Here is a 27,599-nt window from a genome sequence, read left to right as displayed (position 1 = left end):
CAACGCAGAGTCTACTTCCGACTCTCCCTCTCCTTTTGCCCCTCCCCCTAGCATTCTCACCCTCTCCCCTTTCTCTAAAGTAAACCTTTTTTTTTTAATCACACCATTTAAAATAATTAAGACAGTGTAAAGCAACAAAATACATTACAATAACAAAAAAACTAAAAATTATGTTGAGCACAATTATATACATATAGATACAACCTGAAATTATACAGAAAAATGATCATCATTTTTTAGAGATTACAAATATTTTTAATGTACACCTGACCCTCGAACACAGGTTTCAACTGCGTAGATCCCACTTACAAGCAGCTTTTTTTCAGTACATAAACTTTCATTACCGATAACTAAACACAGTGTTATAAATGTATTTTCTCTTCCTCATGATTATCTTAATATTTTTTCTTTAGCTTACCTTACTGTGAGAATACAGTATATAATCATATGTTACACAAAATATGTTAATTGTCATCAGGAAGGCTCCCAGTCAACAACAGGCTATTAGTAGTTAAGTTTTAGAGCAGTCAAACATGGATTTTCCACTGCCTCTAACCTCCGCGTAACTGTTCAACTTTTTAAATTCTACATTAAAAAAGAAATTTAAGTAACCATCCTGAATGCACATTACGCTCTTAAAGGTTTAAATAAACACAAATAAAAAGGAATTGTTTACATGTTATAAAGAAGGAAAACTAAAACAATTTGATCAGTATACTACTGAATTTCAAGTAAATGTTAAGATTTTGAATTCTACTTTCTTACTACCATAACATTTCAGTTATTCTTGCTTCTGCCATCATTTTCTTTAAACTAAAAAAATTTAGTTTAGGAAAAATACAACAAAATTTTGACTAAAATCCAAACAAACTGAAAGTCAATTTTTTTCCACTGATGTACAGCAAACATACTAATAAGCAAGCACATTTGTGAAAAAGCAATCAATTGAGGGAAAGGTAGTTTTTGACCTAGGAATACTAAATTTCATAAAAGTTCCTATATAAATCAATACTGTCTGGACAACTAAATGAACACATCTTTTAAAGATACAGAGACACTCAGAGTAGTTTACAGGAGCTTTACTCAATACACAACATAGCTACAATTCTGTAAGTAGCTGTGAAGCCTAAACTGAAAGCTCTTATTACAGGCTCTTTGTAAAAGAATGTTCGTTAAAAAAAAAAAAGAAAAAGAAAAAGAAAAAGAAAGAAAGAAAAAGGATCTGTAACCTGATCGCACTGAATCTAAATAGTCTGCATTCCAAACGTGCCACTACTCATACCATGTTTCCCTTCTTTTAAATCCATGATAACATTTTATGTTTTTTAAATGAACAAGTTAATCGTTTTATGAAAAATGGCTTACAGAAAGTACAGTGATAAAAAGTCTATTATTCGTGGACAAAAATCATTTAATCAAATTTCCATTCCATTGCAGAAGTATCTATAACACTTTCTGAACTCTTCTTGCTAAAATTTAAGAGTAGGCATTGTATTGTTGCTAAGCTTCAAATACAGTAAGCATGTTACAGTCCAGATATATTCTAAGCCAAAATAAATGTTAAGACCAATGAATAGCAATATAATAAAGCACTAAAATGAAATTGAGAGTCTTAACTTTTGGTCCCTATTCTGCCTTGGCTCCAGGGATATTTTCTTACAAAGCTCTTAAGGTCCAAAAAACCTGCATGATCTTGGAATACCAAGCCAAAAAATTTAAGCGGTCCCAAGATGGTGGTGCCCACAGTGCCTGTGGACAGAAGTAAATGCACACCCTCTCTGGTGGAATGCTTTCTCAAGCCAGGCTCCTCAAGATACCCAAAGACTGTCATCCAGATAAGAGTTCACAATACAAAATGACAGAACACAAGAGAAGCCACCTGGAGCAACAGGCAACAAAAACAAAGTAAGGAATTAGATCCCTAAAAATTTAAGATACTGGAACCAATAGATTACAACATACACATAAACACATAAGAGGGAATTGGGAAAATAAGCAAAGAAATGAAACTACCAAAAGTAACTGGGCTGATATGAATCGATCAGAACATCTACAAATAAAAATATAACCAAAATTTTAAATCCAATGGATACATAAAACACAGATATAAGGAAGCCTAATAAAATTACTATTTTACTAGGCCAAAGAGATCTGACGAGAGTGAATCAAGACAATGCAGACAGGGACACACCTGGGTGGACCAACTAACAGGGACAAGGCAACTCTTAGGGCATAGTGAAAGTGAGGGAGAAGACTCACACACTCTTCATTTCTAGCTTGGAAAAGTCCATAAATGATCACTTGCCAAGATCAAGAATACAGGGGTAGGTTCATGTCTGGGAAATTTAGATTTGATTTTGAAGAACATAAAGCACAACCAGACAGAGAAGATCAGCAGTCAATTGAGACAAAATCAGCAGTAAGAAACTACCACAGGTTCTGAATTAAGAAACTAAAACGTCATTTTTTTTTAAATTCCTATCTCACCTCCTCCCTATCAAATCTAAAAAAAAACTCTGCATTATCCTTTATATAAAATCTTCACTTGCCCTTCAAAACCCAGTTCAAATCATACCTATATCCTTTTAACTACGGTCTTCCATAATAGGCTGTTATTCATTCATACAGTTACTTAGCACCAATTATATGTCAGCACTGTTTTCTAGGGTTTTCTGAATAAACAACAGTAAAAATAAAAAAAATTTTAAAAAGCCACAATCCCTGACCTTTTATGGCCATCATTCTACTAAAGGGAAGACGGGCCAGCAATTAATTTACAGTATAGGAGACAGGAAAATACATGGCCTATTAGAGCAAGAACAATAAGGACAGTGGAATTCAAGTATAATAAACAAGATAAAAAGTAGAAGATGAAGTTAAAGAGATCATTTGAAGGTGGCAGGGGCAGTGAACAAATCATGCAGTTTCTTAAAGGCAACTGTAAGGACTATGGCTTGGACTCTGAGTAATACAGGAAACCAGTGGAAGTTTCTGAGTAGAAAAGGACATAGAGGAGGCTGAAAGCAGGGAAAACTGTTAAGAGATGAATGAAATAACCTAAGCAAGAGATGATCAGAGCAAGTTGGTGGCATGGGGGTATTAAGAAGTTGTCAAATTATATACATTTTGAAGGTAGAGACAAGATGATTTGCTGAGGACTAAAATGTGGGGTGTGAAAGAACAAGCAAAGACAAAGTCAACTCCAAAGATTTTAGACTACGCCAAAAACAACAAAATTGCCCTTTACTGAGATGAGGGAAATGTGAAAAGGAAATGAATGGGGTTGAAGATCAGGAGGTAAGTTTTAGACAGGTGGAGATGTCCAGCAGACAGCTAAACAAAACAGTGTGTGACAGGTGAGACATGCAGGCTGGAGATACAAATTTAGGAGTATTCAGCACATGAATCATATCTAAAACCAATTAACAAAAATCAGCAGCATGCTACCTTGGTGGCTTAAATGAAAAGCGTATGAAGAAGGACAGCCCGATCAACTTTATCAAACAGTGTTGGTAATAAAATATGATGAAAACTAGAAAGTAACTGTTGGATCTAGCAACACAGACATTAGTGGTGATTTTAGCTGAACAGTAGGGTAGTTGTAATCAAAACCTGACTGAAATAAATTCAAAAGTGAGAAGGATGCCAGCAAGTGTGGACAGCTCTTCAGAGGAGTCTCTACGAAGAGGGCAAAGAAATGAAATGGAAGCTAGAAGGAAATATAAACTTGAGAGTTTGATTTTTAAGAATAGAAGAAATTACAGCATGTTAGTACATTGACAAAGATGATCCAGTAGAAAGGGAAAGACTGATGATGCAGGAGAATGAAGGGCAAGGTTATCAAAGAGCAAGAATAGGATTTGGTGTACAAGTAGAGCGGCTTTAGATGAAAACACAAACTTCTGTAAAAGCAGAAGGAAGGAAGAGATAGGCACAAACACAAGCAAGGAGGTAAATATGGTATCAAAGTTTGTGAAAACTCTCTTCCTCAGTGCTACCATTTTCTTAATGAAATGGTAAATAGTTATTAGTCCAGAGTAAGGGTAAAAATGGTGGTATTGGGGGGCACCTGGGTGGTTCAGTTGGTTAAGCATCTGCCTTTGGCTCAGGTCATGATCCTGGAGTCCTGGGATTGAGCCCCACATCAGGCTCCCCACTCAGCGGGAATCTGCTTCTCCCTCTGACCCTCCTCCCTCTAGTGTTCTCTCTTACTCACTCTCAAATAAATAAATATAAAATTTTTTTAAATAATTTTTTTTAAAAAATCGTGGTATTTGAGGTGCTATCGAACACACTATAATTATTATATTGTTAACTTTTTATTCTTTGTAAACTGTCCACTTAAATTTAAAATGTGAATGGAGAATGCAGGATGCTTTAGCAATGTTGCACAAATTGATTTGCTGACTTTAAACGAATTCACGATCTTGCTGAGGAAGTTAAGCACACAGTATCAATAAATCAGAGCATAAAAACCAAACCTGAGTCTCCATATGGTTCTACTCTTCCAGCTCAAGTACCATTCCTACAGCTAGTCCCCCTTCTCCTAAAATCCTAGAACATTTACTCTCCGTGTACACATTCACAGAATTTTATGACATAGGAGACAGTCCATCTAACAATTAAAGGGAGGCAATCTACTGCAGTGTGATACAAATAAAAGGACAATAGAACTCAAAATCTAAAATGGATCCAAATAGACAAATATTTAGTTTACTGTATGTTATTTCAAGTCAAGAGAGGAAAGACTAGATCATTTACATCAAGTGAAGACATCAGACAGATTAAAGTTTTAAACATTTAGAAAATGTATAAAGTACTAAAGAAAACACAAAGAAAAAAAAGGCTCACCTTATTTTGTACAGTTGTATATGGTTAAAAGTTTACAAGTGAATTATACCTGCAGTAAGAATTTTTAAAAGTTTGAGTCTACATATCAGTAAGAAAAAGACACCAGTGAGAAAAACCAAGCCATGAGCCACTTCCTGAAACGGCCATCAGAATATAAAAACTCATCTAAATTTCCATTCTCTAGTCAGTTGCTACACCAAAGCATAGTGGCCCCAGAGTCCACAGTAAAACCATATATTTATCTTTTAAAATAAGAGGAAAAAAATTCAAAGTAACTAAAAGATAATCTAGTAAATGAAACACTGAGTTGCCTGACATGGGAATTCCATTTACAACAGCTTTCTAAAATTAACTTTACAAACTACACTGAAATCTCAAAGCTGTGGTGCAACTTCTCCTTTTAAACTGCGACACACAGTTATTTCTGTGACTCATACCTTATTAACACACCTCTTATTTCAAGCAATACCCATTCTAAAGTGCTGCTACCCCAATCTGAAACAAATCCAACTAATGCCGGAGATGAGTAATAAAATTTAATTTCTCCATTACGTATCATGTCACAATACAAGAAACTTCTATGGGGGGGGGGCAAACTTACTTTTTCCTTAATATAAGAACAGATAAATCAGTTTGAACAGACTCTTCAAGAAATTAAAAAAGAACTGCATGACTGGTAGGTGCTGAATGTTAAACCAGTATCTTTCAGACTTCTGCTTAACCATCAAGCCCAAACTAGTACATTTTCTCAGGAAACAACATTGCATAACACCTCCATAGGTGGTAATCTGGTTAAAAGTTTATTCTGTAAAGAAACCTAACTTTTGATAACTAAACAAATCAGAAACTTTAACACCAAAAGCACACTTTAAATACGCTGTATTTCAAGTAGGCTCCACACGCAGCATGGAACCCAACACAGGGCTTGAACTCACAAACCTGAAATCAAGACTTGAGAGGAGATCAAGAGTCAGACACTCAACCAACTGAGCCACCCAGGTGCCCCAAAAACTCAGTATTTCAAACCAATACATAGTTTTCAAAGACAAGAACATAAATCATCAAAACTGCTCAAAAATTAACATGAGGACATAAAATTCACATCAATAATGTAAAATAGCTATACCATATACAGACGACTTCCTTCCCCTAACATCTACAATCTTGACCTACCTTTTACTTTCTCACAAGATTTTTGGGTTAGAAAGGGCCATCTAATCCAATTAGCCATTCAAAGATTGGACACAGCTGAATGGTCAGTGAGTCTCTGTTTGAAAACGTGGGATGAGGGGCACCTGGGTGGCTCAGTCATTAAGTGTCTGCATTCGGCCCAGGGCGTGATCCCAGGGTCCTGGGATCGAGCCCCGCATCAGGCTCCCTGCTCCGCTGGGAAGCCTGCTTCTTCCTCTCCCACTCCCCCTGCTTGTGTTCCCTCTTTCCCTGGCTGTGTCTCTCTCTGTCAAATAAATAAATAAAATCTTTAAAAAAAAAAAAAAAAGTGGGATGAGCATTTCCCATTAGTCCCTTTCATAGCTTTAGAAAGCTGTTAGAACATTTTTCCCAGTTTTGATCCAAAATCTTATCTCCCTGTAACTTCTTCCCATGGTCCTTCTTCTGCCTAACCTCACCAAATAGGTCCAATCCCACTACCAAAAAGTAGTTCTAATAACTGATGTCTGGTATCGATTCAATTTACCAGCCAACGGAAAACCTACTTCAAAACCTGTCATCCCCTAGGAATGCCTGATTAGACTGTTAACGTTGCACCTAAGAGTTACTTTATCAGCCTGTTATGTTCATCACTTTAGGTCACTGAAAAATAAAAACACTAAAATGATAAAATGTTATATTTATTCTTGCCTATTCCCAGGAAACACATAATACTAAAAACATCATTTCACAAACCAAACATGAAATGCAAATGATGAGACAAGAATGTCAAATACTATCCAAAAAGACTTGAGGGTACTATTGGAAAAGCTTCACTTAGGAAACAATTTTTAAAATTTGCCCAAGAACAGCCAAATAAACACAGAAGAAATAGACCAAATACATATGAAAACTGTGGTACATTAATCGACAGGCCATTTCAAATCAATACATAAAAAACATAGATTACTTACTAAGCAGTACTGACACAAATGACAGCCACTTTCAGGGGAAACTAAGCCCCTACACCTCAATACTATATGGATCAAAGTTTTAAAAGATAAAAAAATTAAACCATGAATAACTAGAAGACACAGGTGTATTTCTTTGCATTTTAAAAAAAGCCTGTTTTGTAAAAGGCTTTTCTGTGTCTCAAGTAAAACCAAGCACCATAACGGAAAAGACAGAAATCTGACTAGAAAACACTGAAGATTTTTACGGCAAAAGAAAAGAAGAAAAGTGACTAAATCCCACAAAATGACCAAGGTCTGATTGCCTTAACTTACAAATATCACTAAAATGTGATAAAAAAAATAAACCCAAAGGATATATATTTAGAAGGTTCTCAAGGGAAAAAAAGATATCCAATTAATGTATTTTTAAAAATGCAACCTCAGTCACATTGAAGAAATGCAATTTCTATCTTAAGTTGGCAGGGCAGGAAAATGTGAAAATGAGGAATCACAAAGGGGTACAAGGAAATTCTGGAGGTGATGCACATATGTTCATTATCATGACTGTGGTGGTTTCAGCAATGTACACATGTCAAAATGTATCATATTGTACACTTTAAATGTTTGAAGTCTATTGTGAGTTTTAAGTTGATAAAACTGCCTAAAAAAATTAGGCATGGGTCAGAGAGTATGAAAACCAGTACTCTCATTTAGTGTTAGTCTGATTATAAATAGTACAATCTCCTTAGAGAGAAATTTGGAAAAATAAAGTACAAATATAGTGCATACTCTTCGACAGAGAAAATTCCTTTTCTAGAACTACTAAATATCCATATTCTATAGATATAACCACACAAGTAGGAAGATATACCCAAGACAGTTCACTTAGCAATGTACTTGTAAAAACTAAAAAGAACTGTATGTCCAGCATTAGGGAAATGACTAAATAAGCCTATAGTAGAATTTCACATGTAATATGGTAAGACACTAAAAGAAATATTGTACATAAATCAAACATACATAAAAAGTAAGTTGCAAAGCAGTATAGAGAGAAAATTACCTTTTATGTGACAGAGTCATGCTCATACATGCTTAAAAAACTCCTAGGACACGTCAGAAACCATTAACTCTATGGTGACTTCTGGGCACTTTCCTTGGTAACTTTTTGCTTTATATCCTTCAGCATGTTTACATTTTCCCATCATGCACATATTACTTTTATAACAGAGTTTATATTTAATTATATTTTTAAATTATGAATTATGACTTAAAAACCAAATTGAGGAATCCATGTCTAGCATTATGAGCAAAAACTCTTTCAATCGAATATAACAAAAACTGTTTTGCTCTAAGATAAGTAAGTCTTCTGGCATTTAAGGGAAATCCTAAGAAAGGGGGAAAATCAAATAGGAAATGAAGGTGTTAATGGCTATTTGAGGCAAGGACAGAAGATTCTGAGCTGCAGCTGGGGGAAGTGGAAATGAGAGAGGTATTAAAACTGAGACTTTCAAGGGCTCCACAGTCACAAAGGCTAAATTAAGAGGAAGAAATTCCCATATTAAACAAGGAAAAGAGAGCTTGTCCCACTTTTCCTACCATTCAAAGCTAACAGAAGGTTTTCATAAAGATCTTATAAACGATGGGTTCTGAGATTTGCATCCAGTCTCTGCCACACCAGAATACTCCCACCTCTTCAATCAAAAATAACACAAAAATGGTGCCAACATCCTGAAATCCTCTGGAAAAAAATTCCTTCTACCCAGTCTAGCCTGCACAGTACAGTATTTACACATACACTTCTGCTGAAGGTGAACTTACAAACAGGGAATATACCTCCAAGAATTCCAAACAGAATAATGTGATAGAGTATAAAAAAAACTTTCATTTATTAGAAGCATAAAAGAAATCACATACAAGAAAAATAACTCATAAAAAAAGACCAGCAAGATTAGAAAGAACTGAAGAAATTGTGTGTGAGAACCCATACATATATACATATACAGATAGAGACTTTTAAGACAGATAATGATAACTTAAGAATTATAAAACAGAAAGATCTGATCAAAACTGACAACGCAGGGCAAAAGAATACATTAGAGAAAACATGAAAGAAAAACTAATAGACATGAAGGAAAGAATGAGAGGGTCCAGAAGGTCAAATGGGAATTCAAGGAGAGAAAAGAACCAAAAAAGGTGGTATTTGATGAGATAATAACTGAGAATTTTCAAAAACTATTGAAAAATAAGAAACTTCCAATTCTAGAAGGGCAATAAAATCTAAACAGAATAAACATATTTAAATGAATATATAGTAAATAATATAACAAAAGATGCAATGGTCTTAAAGCAATATGAAAACAATCTATAAAGAAATTAAATTAGACGTACATATTACTCAGCAATAGAAGCCAAAGAATGGATTAAAATCTCCATAGAGGGGCGCCTGGGTGGCACAGCGGTTAAGCGTCTGCCTTCGGCTCAGGGCGTGATCCCGGCATTATGGGATCGAGCCCCACATCAGGCTCCTCCGCTATGAGCCTGCTTCTTTCTCTCCCACTCCCCCTGCTTGTGTTCCCTCTCTCGCTGGCTGTCTCTATCTCTGTTGAATAAATAAATAAAAAATCTTTAAAAAAATAAAATAAAAAAAAAATAAAATAAAATCTCCATAGAAAAAATCACCATTAACACAGAACTCCAGATCCAGCTAACCATTGGAATATCTAGTTTTCAGAAGCAGAAAAGACTATAGCTATGTGTACAAAACCAACTGCTAATGTTAGCAAACAATTAACAATACTGATATGAAATTTAATAATCCAAAATGTAGTTTTTAAAATGAGCAATACTTCCTATCAGAATATGACTGGGAATATTACAAACCTCTTTCAGTACCTTAGGGATTACAGCTGACCTTTCTCCTAATAAACTTTTCAGGAAGCCAGGGAGAAAAGTGCTAGCAAACAACTTTCTCTTTCTGGCCCCTCAATTATAGTGTTCAGAGCTTCCAAATACGAAACCATATAAAATTAGAACAAAACTTCACAGTATTTTACAATCAAGTGCACCAAACAGTAAAAGCCTGATTATTTTTTCTAAGACAATACAATCTATTCTTCAGTCTACATTTCAATTTCTATACTTCTGCAGTCTGTATTTCAATTTTTTAATGTCATTCCACAAACTCCCACCTCTTGTACTTAAGAGAAAGCAAAGATATAAAGTCTACACAAATAGCAAAATTGTGAATAGCAAAATCTTACACATATCCAAACTGCAAGCACATATAAATTGACAGAACCAAAAAACGGCAAGGCAACTACTTATATTTAATATACTCATATTTTCCTGGAACATCACCTACATAATAAATTATTAACCTACATTGGAGTTAAACAATCTTTAAAAAATTAAGAATATTCTCCCATTCCCATTTCACAATCTTATATAGTCACCCTTCTCTGAAATTGTACCTTGAGAACTACAGTTTAAAAAAACATTCACTTAAGATTTTTACTTACTTACAAAAAGGTTTACTTTATACTACTGAAAGTTTAACATACCGAAGGAGTGACTTTCCTACTAATCTGTATGTTCCCTCCTACCTACTGTTTGTAAGCCCAGTGTGGTGCTCAACGCATTGCACTGTCAAATAGTAAATGACTAAAAGGCAACCAGCCTAAATCTGGAAAGAAAAAAAAGGTTTTCTTCATGACACAAATAATATCAAAACATAAATAACTTTATACATGTAGTCCTTAGGAGCTCCTCCCTCAGGATTTTCTTTCAAAATAAACCTTCATAAATATAATACACATTAATCCTCTCTGTGTTCACTAGTACTCCGGAAAACAAAAATCAAGGACTTTTTATCATAATACGGACTTCATTATAACGTTCTTGAAGCTGCAAAAGGAATATATAACAGAAAGTTAAAAATTAAAAAGTCCAGATAAAACTACCATAAGTTGGAAGTGCAGGTTATGTATTTTAACGAACATTTAAATCTGGAACACCTAAAACAAAAAACAAAAGAAACAAGTTTTGTTTCGGGTTTTATTTTTTGTGTTTTTTTTGTTTTTATTTTTTTGTTTTTGGTTTTGTTTTGTTTTGTTTTTATTTATTTTATTGTTTTTTATTTTTGTTGTTTTGTTTTTTGGGTTTTTGTTTTTTGTTTTTTGTTTTTTTGCTGTTGATGCTATTCTTTTGACTTCCAATAAACAACCTAAACAAAAAAGTGAGAAAAGTTACCTTACTAAGAATAGTCTCCAAGAAAAAGTCAAGTCTCTGAGATTTCACCAACTGAACTTCCACACTCAAAGCTGCTTTGTAGGTTAACATAATCAAAGCTTTGAATAGTCAACCTTCAAAATTGTGATTACCAAGCCTCGCTTCCAGACAACAGAAATATTTAAGAGCTTCAAAGGTGATATCAGAAATCTAAAATATACCCACAAGAAAACAATCCCATTGATAACAGCACCAGAAACACTACTCAATAAACATAACCAATAAGTGAAAGATGTATACACTGAAAGGTGGAGGCCAATGAAAGAACTGAAGATGATACAGACAAATGGAGACATATCAAATGTTCACAGAATAGATGAATATTGTAAAATGCCCATACTGGGGGCACCTAGATGGCGCAGTGTCTGCCTTCAGCTCAGGTCATGATCCCAGGGTCCTGGGATCCAGTCCTACATCCCGCTCTTGCTCAGTGGGGAGCCTGCTTCTCCCTCTGCCTGCCACTCCCTCTGCCTGTGCTCTCTCTCAAATAAATAAAATCTTTAAAAAAAAAAAAAAAGATTCCTAGGGGCGCCTGGGTGGCTCAGTTGGTTATGCGTCTAACTCTTGATTTTGGCTCAGGTCATGATCTCACTGTGTGGTGAGGTCGAGCCCGGCATCAGGCTCCATGCTCAGCAGGAGTCTGCTTGAGATTCTCTCTCCCCCCCACCCCTTCTCACTTGCTCTCTCTAAAATAATTCTTAAAAAAAAAAAAAAAGACTTTTTATCCTTTGCCACTAAGCGCTTTCATTACCTTTTCTAACAATGGTTTTTCTTTCTTTTTTTTTTTTTTTGGTATTAGTGATTGTTCACCTAAAACACACACAAAATCAATATTTTAAAATGAAATTTCAACATTATGATTTCAGCCAAAGACACACTCAGAAACTTATTCAACATAATGGTTTCCAGTTATATACAGATATCCACGTACTACATACAATTGGATAAACCCAGAACATTTTGCCTTGCATACCTATCAAGGGGAATGCAAAGCTATCATCTCCTAGAACTCTTCAGTCTTTTCCGCCTGTGTTCTATTTCCACGCTGTTTAAAGGACTTCTGTTTGGCTTTTATTCCCCTGAAGGTGCTTATCTGTGCCAAATTTGACTTTTAAGTGCAGGTAAAATGCAAGATAACCCTGAGCATCAAAAAGGCTGACATGAGTGAAGAAAATGGTACAAAAAGAATAAACTTTCCAGGGAGTAAACACCCCACTGACCACCACCATCACCAAGTTTTCTCTTCCACTTCTGGCAAGTACAGTATACCTTTATCAATTACACTTTACATTCAAAGTATAATTATTTTCAAATTGTTTATATTTACAGAAACTCACCTTCATTGCTAAATTAATATTTTCTTATGTGAGAAGTTGGTCGGTTGAGATGGAAAACAGCATAATTTCCCATTAAAATTAACGGAGGGGCGCATGGGTGGCTCAGTCAGTTAAGTGTCTACTTTGGCTCAGGTCATGATCCCAGGGTCCTAATATCCAGTCCCACATCAGGCTCTCTTCTCTCCCTCTCCCACCCCTCCTCCCCCACTCTCCTTCCCCGCCTCTGCCCACTACTTGTGCTCTCTCTCAAATAAATACATAAAATCTTTTTTTTTTTAATTTTTTTATTAATGGAAATACGTTTTCATGTAATGGCTTTTCACTTGGCAGCAGGGTTTTCAAGAATGAATTCAAGACATTAAACAAAGCATAGGTAAACTTAATTCTGAGTTTGAGGCAACAAGCAACAAGAATTAAGGCAGCAAGAGATACCAGTTCTACCTTGAAAAGAAAAAAATTATTCAGCTTCAGTTAGACTAGCAAAGGATATCTACACTCCAAAACAGACTAAAGAAGCATGGGATGAGTGATATCAACTAGCAGGAACAAGAATCACACTTCAAGGCTTATGAATTTTAAATGATTGCAATCATAACAAATTAGTATGATACTAAAATCAGATTTGTTCTCTATTATAGAGTTGAAAAATACCCAACAAGATTAAAAGAAGGCAGAGTTGCACAAAGCAAGAGAACAGATAACAGAACTAGAGCAGTCAGGGTACTGTGGGCTGAGCATCAAAAAACAAATTAGGATTATAACAGGTAAAAAAGAAGATGAAGACTTCTGGTAAGGATGGTTCTATTCCAAACATTTGAAATGATAGATAAACACAAAAAGAGATTAACAAAAGATATGGCTGAACTCAAAACTAAAATAACATCTCCCTGAGTCAGAAACAATAAAAATCCAAAACAGTAACCAATACCTAAATGCAGTATAGGAAAGAAAGAATGGGGAAGATGACCAGATACTGACTCTAGGAAGCAAAAGGTCAGAAATTCAGCTCCTGCAGATAACAGCAACAGAAGTGAACCAGATTCACTACTTGACACTAAGGGGTAGGAATGGGAGTAAGATTTGCACAGGTTGTGGGGACAGGGAGGAGGAGAAAATGGGAAGGAGAGGAGAGGAAGAGAAAGGAGATGAAAAATAATCAGGCTGCAAACCTATTACCTAGAGTTACAGCTTTATAAAAGCTCTGAACCTGGAGAGGAAAGAAGACAAAACATCTAGTCTTACAGCCAATTTTAAATTAACAACTCCTTAATATCAAGTAGTAAGCCAGTATTCACATCAACCCAACTACTTTGTAAATATCTTTTCAGTTATTTTATGTTGACTGATTCATTTATCATCTTGGTTTCTCTTTTTATTATTCAGTTTATCATTCTTAGAATTTGGGGTTAGAAAAACCAGTTGGTCCTATAGGGATTCCCAGTATGAATTTTGCTGATGGCTTCTTCATAGTATTTAACAAGTTTTTTGTCCTTTTATTTCCTATAAATTGGTAAATGTAAAGGCTACATCAGGGGGCACCTAGGTGGCGCAGTCGGTTAAGCGACCAACTCTCGGTTTCCGCTCAAGTCCTGATCTCAGGGTCATGAGATGGAGCCCCGCATCAGGCTCTGTGCTCAGCATGGGTCTGTTTAAGTTTCTCCCTCCCTCTGCTCCTCTCTGCTCTGCTCTATCTCAAATAAATAAATCTTTAAAAAAAATAACGCTACATCAGATTAAGGATTATGAGTTGAGTGTATGACTATGGCATAGACAGCGTGGCATACTTCTAGAAGTACGTATCTAATGTCCAGACGTCTCCCCCTTTGTAGTGACAATAGCAGCTACTGGTGATCTTTGCCTAGACAGTCTTAAGAGATACAAAATGGTGGTATTCTATTATTCTTTCTTGATTAGGTAGAATACATCTATAGAAATTTCTCTTCTGATCTATTTGGTTACCCTGAGACACAAATCATGTGAGTTGGACAAATGTTTATTTTTCTTTATTTACCAGTTGTCAAAATAATAAGCTGGTCTAATAGCAACTAATTAATGGGGTTTTTTTTTTAATGTTTTAGTATCTTGAATTCATAGATTAAACATCTGATTGGTCTTAATTCATTAATTACTATCTTTATTAATGTTCAAATTCCCCCCTTTTTGGCCAATGGGATATTATTCAGGATGGCTCCTGCGTTGTTTTGACACTACTCTCATAGTTTTGGACCTCTCTATTACTTCGGATATGTTCTAGGCTGTGGCAAACAGACTCTAGAGTGGTCCCCATGGTCCCTGCCTCATGGTGTTCTCACCCTTGTGCAATCTCCTCCTATTGAGAACTGACTTGCTTCTAATCAGTAAAGTAGGGCAAAAGTGACAGGATCAAAAGTGATTACATATACATGATTACATTACCTAAGACTGTAACCGATGTTACTAGGACACACTTTCTCTTCCTTAATGGCTTTGAAGAAGCTTCCATGTTATAAGCTGCCTATGGAGAGGGACATATGGCAAGGAGATAAGATGAGAACATCCTCCTAGACAACAACCAGCAAGAAACTGAGGCTTCCACTTAGGCAACTTTCAAGGATCCAAAAGCTACCAACAACCACATGAACTTGGAAGCAGATCTTCCCCCAGCTAAGCTTCCGATGGGGCCCAAGCCTTGGTCAACACGGTAATAGCAGCTTTGTGAAACACTGTAGACCCAGTTAAGCAGAGGACCCAGTTAAGCAAATTCCTGACCCATAGAAACCATGGTATAATAAATGTATATTGTCTCTAACCTTGCAGTAATATTGTAACAGAAATTAATCATTAATCTGTAGGTTTGTTTCATACATTTCCTGCCTTAGAAAATGGCCATTCTAAGCACTAGTTTACTTTTATTGTGAAAGGTATTTAAAGACCACAATTTAGGGACCAGGAATGTTTTTTTGCTACTAGGTTGATCATTGTTTCTGGGTCTTTGGGGCCAGAAAATGCATACATTTTTAATAAGCTAAATTACTGCATGACTCATACAGATCCTTTCATTCAAATTTAGTACTACGGAAATTTTACTTAATTTCACTGACCTTAACACTACATCAGTTTTCAACAATGCTAAAAATCTCAGTTTTCAATAATACCAACGTAATCACTCATTTCATTTAGCCCGTAATGTACACATTACTACCAAAATTATGACTATAATAGTCAAAGATTTGTTTTCCTTTTTTGCCATCCCTCCTCCACTCTCTTCCTAGGGTATATTCTAATTGGGACATACAGTCAAATTACCACGTTTTAAAGTCACATGGCATAGTTCACTCTGGTGTCCACAAGTGAATACAAGTAAGATTCAGTGGTTTCATTTTACTTTTGATTTTTGGGATTTTTAAATTTTTTTTAATAATTATGTAAAATATTTAAATGGCTCCAAAGTCAAGTCTTCAGAAAAAGAAAAATTCAAAGCACAGATTATACCCTTGTGCTTTTCTATACTATGCTTCTCTCCCCCATGGATAGTCATCATTTTTCAGACTTCATTCTACTTTTAGTAAGAGCAATATATATATAATCATCTCCTTCTTAGTACATGATTGCATATTAAAAACATCTATCCACTTTGCTTTTTTTTAAATACTGTGTCTAGAGGCACAGTGGGCCTGGTAGAAACTAAATAACTTGGGAAGAGAGGTACAGGGCGTTAGCAATGATGGAAAAAAAAGTTTAAAATAATCTCCACTCAAAATAAGCCTAACCAAAATTTCAAACCACACATCATTTCAATGATGGAGGAGGGAGGGGAAGATCAATAAAAAAATTAATTAACACCAAATGGTATTAGTTTTATGAAACAGTCTTCCCAAAGATTTTTAAATTTGAACATGCTGAAGATGTCAGAGAGATAAGAGACCCCTTTTCTAAGTAGCAAAAAGATAACAGAACAAAAACAGGAAGAACTGAAATAGGTGTATATGAAAAAGCAAGTCCAAATATAAGAAATGAAAACTGTAGATACTGGCATATAGACTCAACAGACAAAATAAAGTCTATACTGAATAGAGTAGAACTGGTAAACTGCTACATAGTAGTACTGAATTCACCTAGTATGAGGCATAGAAAAATAAAGAGAAAAAAACTGAAAGAACAATTAAGATACAAAGACCCCAACTTAGGTCTTTCAAAAGAGAAATGAAAATAACACACACCGAATTTAAAGAGCTGAGAATTTTCCTAACTTGAAGATTGGATTCCTCAGAGTATACGTATACTCTTAGTACAAAGACATATAGAAGTTTTTCCACTCTTACAGTGCACTGAGGTGAAATTGTAAAATATCAAGCACAAAGAGCTGCTACTTCAGGAAATAATTAACCAGACTGCTTCACAACAAATGTCCGTAACTTAAGGAAACTACATGCTGCAAACACTACCATTGCTAAAATATTTACAAATCTCTTATAAAGTCACATGGGGTGAGTGGAGACTTCAAAGTTATCTAAACTTAAACTCTATCCATATTTTAACATTCTTACATAATTATTTTCTTACCACTCTATAAAAGCAAGCTGTGGACACTGAATAAAAACTGGTAACTCAAAGACTTATTTCAAAGCATCTAGTAAATTCACACATTTTAGCCTTAAAAAAACAAACTGAAATGCTAAGTAGTAAAATTTTAGAGAAAACAGTAGCATAAAGAGAAATAACAAAAATCAATTCCAGGCAAAGAATTGTGAAAGGCAACATAAAAGGACATGTAAGAATATCTTTATAACCTTGAAGTAGGGAAGAATTTCTTAAGACACAAAGTATAAATCATAAAAAGAAAATACTGATAAATTGAACTACATTAAAATTTTTAACTTTTACTAAGACAATATATAAGAAGACACACACACACACAAAAGAAGCCACAAAGTGGGAGAAGACATTTGTGGTACTAGTCAACAAAGAATATTCAGAACATATACACAGAACTCCTCTCAATCATAAAGAACAACCCAAGAGAAAAATAAACAGCCACTGCAGAGGAAAGGGGGAAACACAGCCAGCCAACATTAGAAAAGATGTTTCCTCTCAGTAAACAGAAATGCAAAACCTACAAGGTATCATTTCATTAGGGTATCTAACTGTAGTATTTGCCAATTATCAAGTATAGGCAAGAATGTGAGCCATCACATGTATATATTAGTGAGGGGAATAAACTGGTACAAAAACAATGGAAAACATCTTGGCACTACCTAATAAAGCTGAAAATGAACCCCTCCTACAATTCCGCAATCCCACTCCTAGTGTAAACAGGAGCTCCAAAACAATATGCTTGAACTGCAAATCTCAGCTCATTAGTGGATAGCAAAAATCAACTCAGTGGGTCTTAATCACTATTCTTATCTTTAATGAAATGGACTAGAATCACACAGGCATTTTTTTTAACAAACTTTTTTTGTTATAGATGTGGCACATCTGATAATGTACTGAGTCTCATAATGTAAAATTTATTAAAGTAGTAACAAAAATGTTTTTTAAAACACTATCCTGGAGACACTTAGGCATGCAAGTGTACCAAGAGACCTATGCAGGGTGTTCACAGCATCCTTTTTTACAATAGCAAAAGAAAAGTGGAAACAACCTAAATGCCCATGAACAGGTAATAAAGTGAAAAATATTCATACAATGAAATTCCACACAGCAGTGAAAGTGAATGAAGTAGGGGCGCCTGGGTGGCACAGCGGTTAAGCGTCTGCCTTCGGCTCAGGGCGTGATTCCGGTGTTATGGGATCGAGCCCCACATCAGGCTCCTCCGCTATGAGCCTGCTGCTTCCTCTCCCACTCCCCCTGCCTGTGTTCCCTCTCTCGCTGGCTGTCTCTATCTCTGTCAAATAAATAAATAAAATCTTTAAAAAAAAAAAAAAAAAAAAGAAAGTGAATGAAGTAGAGCTATATATAACATGGTTGAAGAATGTCAGGACCATAAAGCTGAGGGTAAAAAGGAAGTTGCAAATAAACTCATACAAAAGAATCTCATTTATAAAGTTCAAAAACAAAACAAAAAAATATTTTAGGTATACAAATATATGTGGCAAAACTAAAGAAAAAGCAAATAAAATGGTTACTTCTGGAGGAGAAGAGCACATAAAGAAATTAAAAGTCAGGATAATGTTCTTGAACTGGGGATTAGGTACAAAGCTGTTTACTGTATCCTTACTCTTTATCTTACATGTACCTTACTTATAAATACTATTTTTATGTACTTAATTTTAAAAGAAAAAAATTTTAAACAAAGTTGAATGAAAGGTACACAGGTATTTGGTACAGGGTATTTTTTTTTTATTTAATCTTTAAATTGTACAGACACATTCTATACTCTCTTGTACACCTGAATCATTCAGTCTTTGTTTTATTTGAGAGAGAGAGAAAGCCCACACAAGGAGGGGGAGTGGTAGGGAAGGGGGGTGGAGAGAAGCAGTCTCCTTACAGAGCAGGGACCTTAATATGGGGCTCAATTCCAGGACCCTGGGATCATGACCTGAGCCAAAGTCAGACACTTAACCGACTGAGCCACCCAGGCACCCCTCAATATTTGTTTTAACTTTCAACAAAATAAAAAGATGACAAGTACAAAGAGGTAAACGTAAATTTAAAACTAACAAGCAAACAGGCATAGCCTTCCCTGCTTCTTAAATTTATACAACATAATTATGACAGTGCTGAATACCTCTAGAAAGTTATACTTTGGAACAAATCCCTCCCTCCCAAAAAAATAAAAGCAAATACTTCAAAATATAAAATAAGAAATTTCTAAAATCTTTACCAAAAATACCCAGTATTTTCTTGACCTAGCACAAAGCTATCTTAAGAAATCAAATATAGTAACCCAAAGTAATAACTAAAACTCCTTACACAAAAAGTAGTGTGTTATTTTAGGGGCACGTGGCTAGCTCAGGCAGTGGAGTGACAGACTCTTTATCTCGGGGCTGTGAGTTCAAGCCCCATGTTGGGTGTAGAGATTACTTAAAAAAAAAAATAAAATAAAATCTTAAAAAAAAAAAATAGTAGAACGTTATTTTTAATGCTGCTGGGATGTCTGCTCAAATAAAACTGAAAGAATATGGAATATAATTCCTCAATTTATGCCAGATAAATAATGCTAGACAGGCAGACTAGAATTCAGCCTTGCTCATTCTACAGTTATTTACTATTTATGAAGTATTTCTTTTCTCCCCTGCCCCTATCAGACAAGGTAAATGCATGGGTTATATTTAACATATAATTCCAAGGCTAATCTTAAATGTGTATTTTACTTGAAAAGTGCTCCAAAAATTTCAAGTTCAGAAAGACTTCATTCAGGTTAAAAATAAATGCAATTTTTTGGACAATGCCCCACCCCCAACCATCAAAGGAACAAAAGAACGAAGTCACTCTTACAAAGGATCCAATTTAAACTTAAAATTACAGTTAACATCTAGGTCAAACTGAAAGCGATTTAAAAAATTACTCCCATTCATCAGCAACAGTGTAACAACCACAAGTATTATATACACCACAGTACCTGAAACTGTACCCAGAAATGAAGAGTACCAAATGATATGACAAGCTTGAGAAATTCACGTCACAGAAATCATAACTGTCAGTCAACCTCAGGCATTCAGGTTATGAAAACTGTAAAGGAATTATAGAGCATATTTCAAATAAACATGACTTCCCAATAAACTAAGTAAGTACAGGTCAAAAGCAACATAAATGAATTCAACCTGTGTGTGGATATTAAAAATATAAGGTAATATCTTAAATGTTCACCAACATAGCGTTCAGAACACTTGGGAGCTTTCATCGTACAGCTTAGCTTGTTCAAGTTTATTTCAAAGATAATTACATCTAAACACATATAATCACTAAACTATGTACGCAACACTTACATTACTGTCAACAAAGTTAACTGGTACTACACACAGATCTATTTCTGCCGAAATACGTGTATTAAACAGCTTTCCATTCCGCTCTCAAGAGTAACCCTGAAACCCTTATTCTTGAAGTCTCATTTTACATGACATTTCATGTAAATCAACTAGCCATGCTAACAGAGGAGAATGGCACAAATGACAAGCAGAAGGCTCAGTGAGCCCTAACCATGTTCAATCAAGCAACTCATTTATTGAACACCACCTAACCAGAGATATCATTAAGTGGTAAACAAGACAAATTCCCCACTTCATAGTGCTTATATTCTTATAGGTGAGACAGCTATCAAGCAATATAAATAAGCATATACTATAATGGTAGGTAGTAACTGATCAGTGAAGAAAAATAAGGCTGGGAGAAAGAATAGAAAGAGTATTTTAGGCAGGGTGATAAGGGTTGGCCTTTCTGATATAATCACTGAGCAATGCCTATAAGATCACACAGCAGTAACTCATAATACACATTCACAGGAATTGAAACAAAAATTTTCTTAGAATCTAGAAAGATCATAATCTACCTATTTTCTACATAAAACATTTTATAGCATTTGGTTTTAAGTTGCTTTTACTATTTTCTCCACTTGAAAAATTTCAAGTTCTCAAATTTAAGTCACTAACGTTAAGAGCCAATCCTCCAACTCAGGGAGAAAAAAATCTGTATAACCTTAATGTAGCTTTCTAACACCTAACAGATAATTGCACATAGACAGCACCTTATTTTAATTTTTTTAAGTAATCTCTCTACCCAACGTGGGGCTTGAACTCACGACCCCAAGGTAAAGAGTGGCACACTCCACCAACGGAGCCAGCGGGCACCCCATTATATTATTTTATTTTATTTATTTATTTATCGAAAGCATACTTACAAAACAGCTCAACGAGTGAGGACAGACTCTAGAGTCAGAATACCTCAGTTTACATTCAGGTTCCTCCTCTTACTTGCTCTTTGGACAAATTATTTAACCTGTCTCCCTAGTTTCCACTAAATAGTACCTATCTCATAAAACTGTTTGAAAGGATTAAATATGATACTGTACATAAAGTGTTTACAGAGACATACAGCAAATAAGCACTCCAATAATTAGCTATCACTTATGCAGCAACTAGTAAGAAAATACAAGCAAGGCAAATGAGCCTTAGGCAGGTTAAGTAAGATAGTTTAGTTCACACATACAGTAAGTGGTACTAACTAGCAAAACCAAACCTAAGCTCTGCAGACTCCCTACCATGCTTTTTCCATTACATCACACATTATATAAAGTACTGAGAAAAAAGAAACTTACATAAAATCTTGGAGTTATTAAAGTTTAGGACCTGTAGGTCTCCTAAGTATTGACTTCCAGCTTATTACACCAGGCCAGACTGTTCCCCTGACAACTTAAATGACTCATGTGCAAAAGTAAGTAATAACTGTCCCAAATTTTCCAGTGAGAATGTAGCATATCATCAAGTCTCTTGATAGACAATTACTGAAAATCATTTAAGTTCTGATAACTAATCATAAATGTTACTGACCAGTCAAAATAAAGAAATGTAGATAAAGGACATTTTCTTCCAGTAAGAGTAGGCAGCTAGGATCCTATAGCCCCCATGAAACCTATTCAATATGGAAGCTATCTTAAAGGACCTCTCTCACTAGAGTAAATGACATTTCTCCCCTTGGTAAAAATACATGGGCTAGCATCTACAGAAAGCTAAAAGTTTCTGGTGAGCAGTCTACTCTCCTATATACTCGTTTATTTCTATAAATTCATTAAATAGAATAAAAACAGAAGCTGTTATTTCTATAAAAACTAAGTTACATCCTTTGGAACGCTTTAATGAATGAGTGGAAAATCTAGAATGATTTTTAACTTGGAAAGTTTCCCAGTGCCTACATTTTCATTCCATTTTAAAGAAACCAATACTAGAAACCATAGGCAATGCTTTTAGGGTATAATTTATAGAAAAAAGATCAGTAACCCCTACTCAAAGACAAGAAATTGATCCAAATAAAAAGACAAAAATAAATGTTTTATGCTAAAACGAAACACTTAAGGTACACAGATATTTGAGTTCTTGTTTTAACCAACTTTTTAAGTTACCTAACCAATAGTCCTAATCACACAGGGAAGGTCCAGAAGATCTCCACAACATTCTAACATCACTACCTCCAACAAGGGGTTCCCAAAGGCCTCCTGCCACTTTTCTTCTATTCTCTGTTCCTAGGAAAGGAGGAAACTAAAAACTCCATGTGTTCAAGAATGCGGTATCCATCACAGTAAGAAACTGCAGGATAGGATTTAAATCACTTATAATGAACAGATATTTAATAAATCTTTATTGAACACCTGCCCGAGAGCCTTAGGATCCATCAACAAACAAAACAGACAAAAAGCCCTGCCTTCAAAGAGGTTACATTATGGTTTGTGTTGGGGGCAGAGAGGAGAGACCATGAACGCAATCAACAAGGAAATTATATAGTATGTAGGAAGGTGACAAGTGCCACAGTTAGAAAATAGAGCAGGATACAAGACTCATTAAGTAGGGGAGTGCAGCTTTTTTTTTTTTTTTTTTTTTTTTAAGATTCATTTATTTGAGAGAGAGAGGGAGAGAGGGAGAGAGAATCTAGAGGAGACTCCCCAACTGACCTCGGAGCCCCACTAGGGGGCTGCATCATCACCCTGAGATGAGGACCTGAGCCAAAACCAAGAGTTGAGCGCTTAACCAACTGAGCCACCCAGGCGCCCCAAGGGAGTGCAGCTTTAAATAAAGCAGTAAGATAGACATTTTGAAAAACATTTGAAGAACAAAGATTTGAAGGAGACTAGAGAGTCGGCCATGCTGATATCTTAGGGAAAAATAACCAAGGAGGGACAACAGTCAATTTAAAGGCCTTAAGACAGCAAGTGGGGCTTGAGAGAAATAAGCAGGGGGCAGAGTAGTAGCTACTTGAGAAGTAAAGGAGAATGGGAAGAGTAGATTCTGTAAGGCACTGCAGGCCATGGGGACTTTGGCCTTTACCCTGCATATGAGAAATCACTGCAGTGTTTTGAGAGGTGATAGGATCTGTTTGCTGAGTTGAAAAAGACCACAGGGGGCTAGGGAAGAAGGCCAATCAAGAGGCTAATTGCAGAAATCTATGCTAAAGATGGCTTGGACCAACCCAGCGAGCAATACAGGTGGTAAGAAGTGACTTGATTCTGGATATATTTCCAAGCTAAGATAGAGCCAAGAATGCCAAGTGTAAGAGATAAAAGAGATAAGTCAGGAATGACTCCGACTTTTCTTCTGCCGGAATGCTGGATAGAGCTGCCATCAAATGAGATGGAGCCTACCACCTGAGGCAGGTTTCAAAAGGGAAAAATGGAAGTTCACTTTGAGTTGACTACTTCACCTACAAGTGGAAATGCAAAACAGGTTGTTGGGAGTACAGAAGGAAAGCCTGGGCTGGAGATATAAATATGGAAGCCATCAGCATATAGGTATTTAAAGCCATGACTTGGATGAGATCACCAGGGGAGTATAAAAAGAAAAGTGAACCAAGGACTGAGCACTTCTACTTCAAGAGTAGAGAATGAATCATAAGGCAGAAAGAGCAAAGCAATTAGTGAGGAGAGAAACCCAAAAAGCAATGTCCTAGGAGAGGAGTATAAACTAATTAAGTTCCACTTAGTGTACAAATCACTTTGCTGAAACCAGATTTGAAAGTTCTTAATCCGCTTGTAATAGTAAAGGTGCTACGTGAAATACTAAATCACAACTTTTTCAAAAGAAGTGGAACATTTCTTAAATTCCTAGGAATACTCTCCTACTGGAGTCTCTACTAAAACTAGTCTTAGTACTAAAAGTACATTTTGCCTATTTTATCTTTTTAACATTAAAGCCTATACTATGGGGGGGTGGGGAGCCTAAATGGTTTGCACTGCTACCACTCTCAAAGACCAAAAAATATTTAAACAGCAAGTCAAACAGCCTGGCATGCAAACAATTATAAATTGTCATTACTTTTCTTTTTCTAGAGCTCAGATACAGCAGGTTAAGTTAATCAAATTCCTTAGTTCACAGTAGTTAAGATTTTTCCCCTATTTAATTCTGTTTATTAAAAAAGTAGCTTATACTCTTATCTAAACCAATGTTTCCCCTATGATTTGCACATAAACTACATTTTTAAGATCAGATCCAAAGTCATGTTCACAAAAACTGAAAGAGAAAGCAATAAAATTCAACTCTATTTATGCATAAGAGTAATCAATGTCATTTATAAAGAACAAGTTACTTGCTTCTAACCTCTAAGTATACTATAGATTTACCTTCGAAATAATTAAAAACATAAATAGTACAAGAACAAGCAGCTTCTAAGATGTTATCCTCGAATATTTGAATGTTTCTGCAAAGCATGATCTTTCTACATTTCTTTATTACATATTAGAGGTCAGATCCCTAAAAAACCCAAAACCTTCCTGGAAACATTAAGTTTACTAACAATTTAAATTTTTACAAAGTATTGAGATCTTTTAGATTAAAACTTTGCTATACAAAAATTATAAAAAACATTTAATTAAAAATACATCTTCCATATCTTTTCAAGTAAAATTTAATTTTTACTTCAATAACAATAACAATCTTAACGTCAGTCCTTTAGAAATTAAGCCTCAAAAAAGCCTTCACTTCTTAGGCCCATTAGAAAAGCCATATTGACTGTTATTTAACATCTAATTATTAAAATGTTTTCCCTACTGAAAGTAGATTAAGGCCTACAAACTGGAAGGAGACTTGGGGTAAGAGACCCAAGAAAACACTTGCGTGGTCAAGCAAAAGAGACACTGATGCTAAGGGATGATACAGAAAAACTAAATTGGGAACAAAATGTTGACCCTGTCACCAAGAAAGGGTTAAATAATACTTGATATCCTTTATAATTCTAAAGTGCTTGATACATTTAAGAAAATTTTTCATCAGGCTTTCTTACACTTTAAGTTTCAGTATGAGTCTCAAAAAGGTAAACAGAATACCTCATTCTCTAAGCACACCTGACACAGATACTGTTAGGACTGCTCATGCTGCAACATTTGAGAAGTCCTTTCTAATTCAATGTTAGAGGAAAATGAATTTTTCTTAGAACCTACAAACAATAAGCCCAGCTATTTCTTGTCAGATCCTAAACTAAAAGAAGGGGGGGCAGCTTGTTTATCAGATAACACAGTAAATATGAAAGTCTATAGCAAAGAACGTCTACCCCAAATACAAATCAACTCCAGAGTACTCAGTGTTATTCTTGGGAAGATCATCCCAATCTCGTCAGCAACCGTTTTAGCCAAGCTGGAGACAGTGTTGCCATTTGTCGGCTAGGTGAGGTAGAGAGAACAAGTGCGACCTAATAATTTAGCAAGAACTCAAACTTTAAATCAATTCCTACGCAATTCGAAGTGTTTCGTACACCCTAAGGTATTTACCTATAGCAGGGTACCGGTGTCTAAAATTTTCAGGACTTTCCACAAATCATCTCGAAAAACCCCAGAACTTTAAACAGTTAGCTCTTTAGGCAGTGTCATGTCCACATGTCTGCTAAGGAATCCTTCTCTGATACAGGCCCAAATACGAGTTTTGATTCCTCCTTCCTCCCGGGAGAAGGAATGGCTAAAATTAAACAGCCCGCTCTTTAACCTAATCAAGCTGCAGCTGGACGAGGTTAGGATGCCGCTCCCCGCGTCGGGAGCTGCCCGTCTCTGGTGCACACATGCTCCTTCACGACAGACGTGCGGGGCTGCACATCCCACACCAGGTGTCTGATTACCGAACGACTTTTCTAGGCTGCGGGTTTGGGTTTTCGGCCGAGCTCCCCAACGCCAAAAATCTCATTGTTGGAAACCGAAGGGGGAGGGGGAATTACTAAGGAAGACACACCCCTCGGGGAGAGGAAGGGATAACTTCCCTGTCTCGAGGGCGGTCCACACATTTTTCCAAACTCCCCTCACGCCGCTTTCCCAGACCCAACCGCCCCTCACCGCGACCCGGGGCACACACACGGCGGTGGGAGGGAGCACTGGGAAGGGGGCCAGCGCCGGTTCCCTAAGTATCCGGAGGGACGGCGAGAACTGAAATTCCAGCATGGCGTAAGCATGGCCCAGCTCCGGCCCAGGGACGCCGCCGGAGACGGGCTCCCTCTGTCCACCGGCCGAGGAGACGGTAATCCGCCTTCCTCCTGGGGGCCCTCAGGCCCAGCTAAAAATAGACGCCACGGTCACCCCAGGGCCCTCTCCGGCCAACCTCGTACCGGGAGACGTCCCCAGGGGACTCCCCGGCCGCGCTCGCAGGCGCCGCGGCGGAGCCGGGGTCGGGCCCTGGGCGGCCCGGCGAGACCAAGCGGCCCCTCGGAGACCGCCCGCCGCGGCGGCCCGTCTCAGGCAGGAGCTCCACCGCGGCGACCCGGCGACCGAGGCCTACCCGGCGGGCACCGACAAGCGGCGGGAGGTGTCCGGGCCCCGGGGCCGCGCCCCCCGTCCGGCGGGGCCCTCCGGCCCGCTCTGGGACACCGCGGCTGGCACAGCCGTCCCCCGTGCGGCCAGCGCCCGGCCCACCGCGGCCTGCTCACCCTTACCCTGCGCAGCCGGGGAAGGAGACCGGGAAGACGCGGCGGCGCGGGCAGTACAGCCCGGGCCGCCCTCTCCGAGGCGCCGCCGCCGCCGCAGTTGTTCAGGTGCCGTCGCGCCGCCCGGCAGGAAACGGGCGGCTTCGGGGCGGGGCGGCCCCCGGCACGTCCCGGCGTCTGAGCCGGCGGTGCCCGGAGACCGGCCTCTTAAAGGGACAGGCGCCCGCCGCCTCGGCCCCCGCGCGCCTGTCCGCGGGCTCCGGTAAGCCCCAGCGTGGGGCTGGCTCGGGATTCCGGGGCTTTCCTCCCGAGGCAACGTCCCGGAGCTAGGTGGGGGGTGGGAGCACAGGGTTTGGATGCTCAGCGGAATTCCCTTCATTCATTAGCCCTGCTCTCGTTCTCTCTCCCTCTCCCTCCTTTCCCCAAATCTGGTTTCGTCTTGCGTGGCCCTCCCACTAAAGAACCACCTGGCCCCCCACACTGGATGATTTTTTTTTTT

The 27,599-nt window shown here is 37.2% G+C and overlaps 1 protein-coding gene across 6 annotated transcripts in view; it reads right to left on the bottom strand.

Moving 5' to 3' along the window:
• KTN1 (kinectin 1) overlaps nucleotides 1-27,235 on the bottom strand; it is a 101,163-nt gene extending 73,928 nt beyond the window's left edge. For all 6 annotated transcript variants that reach the window (XM_040641863.1, XM_040641865.1, XM_040641866.1 and 3 more), the window contains exon 1: nucleotides 27,110-27,235. The gene's annotated coding sequence lies outside the window, so the exon portion shown is untranslated. The remainder of the gene's footprint in view (nucleotides 1-27,109) is intronic.
• Nucleotides 27,236-27,599: the final 364 nt, after the last annotated feature.

The sequence above is a fragment of the Ursus maritimus genome, unplaced genomic scaffold (assembly GCF_017311325.1).
Source record: "Ursus maritimus isolate PB19 unplaced genomic scaffold, ASM1731132v1 scaffold_25, whole genome shotgun sequence".
Classification (NCBI taxonomy): Eukaryota; Metazoa; Chordata; class Mammalia; order Carnivora; family Ursidae; genus Ursus; species Ursus maritimus.
This window is presented reverse-complemented; position numbering and strand designations above follow the sequence as displayed.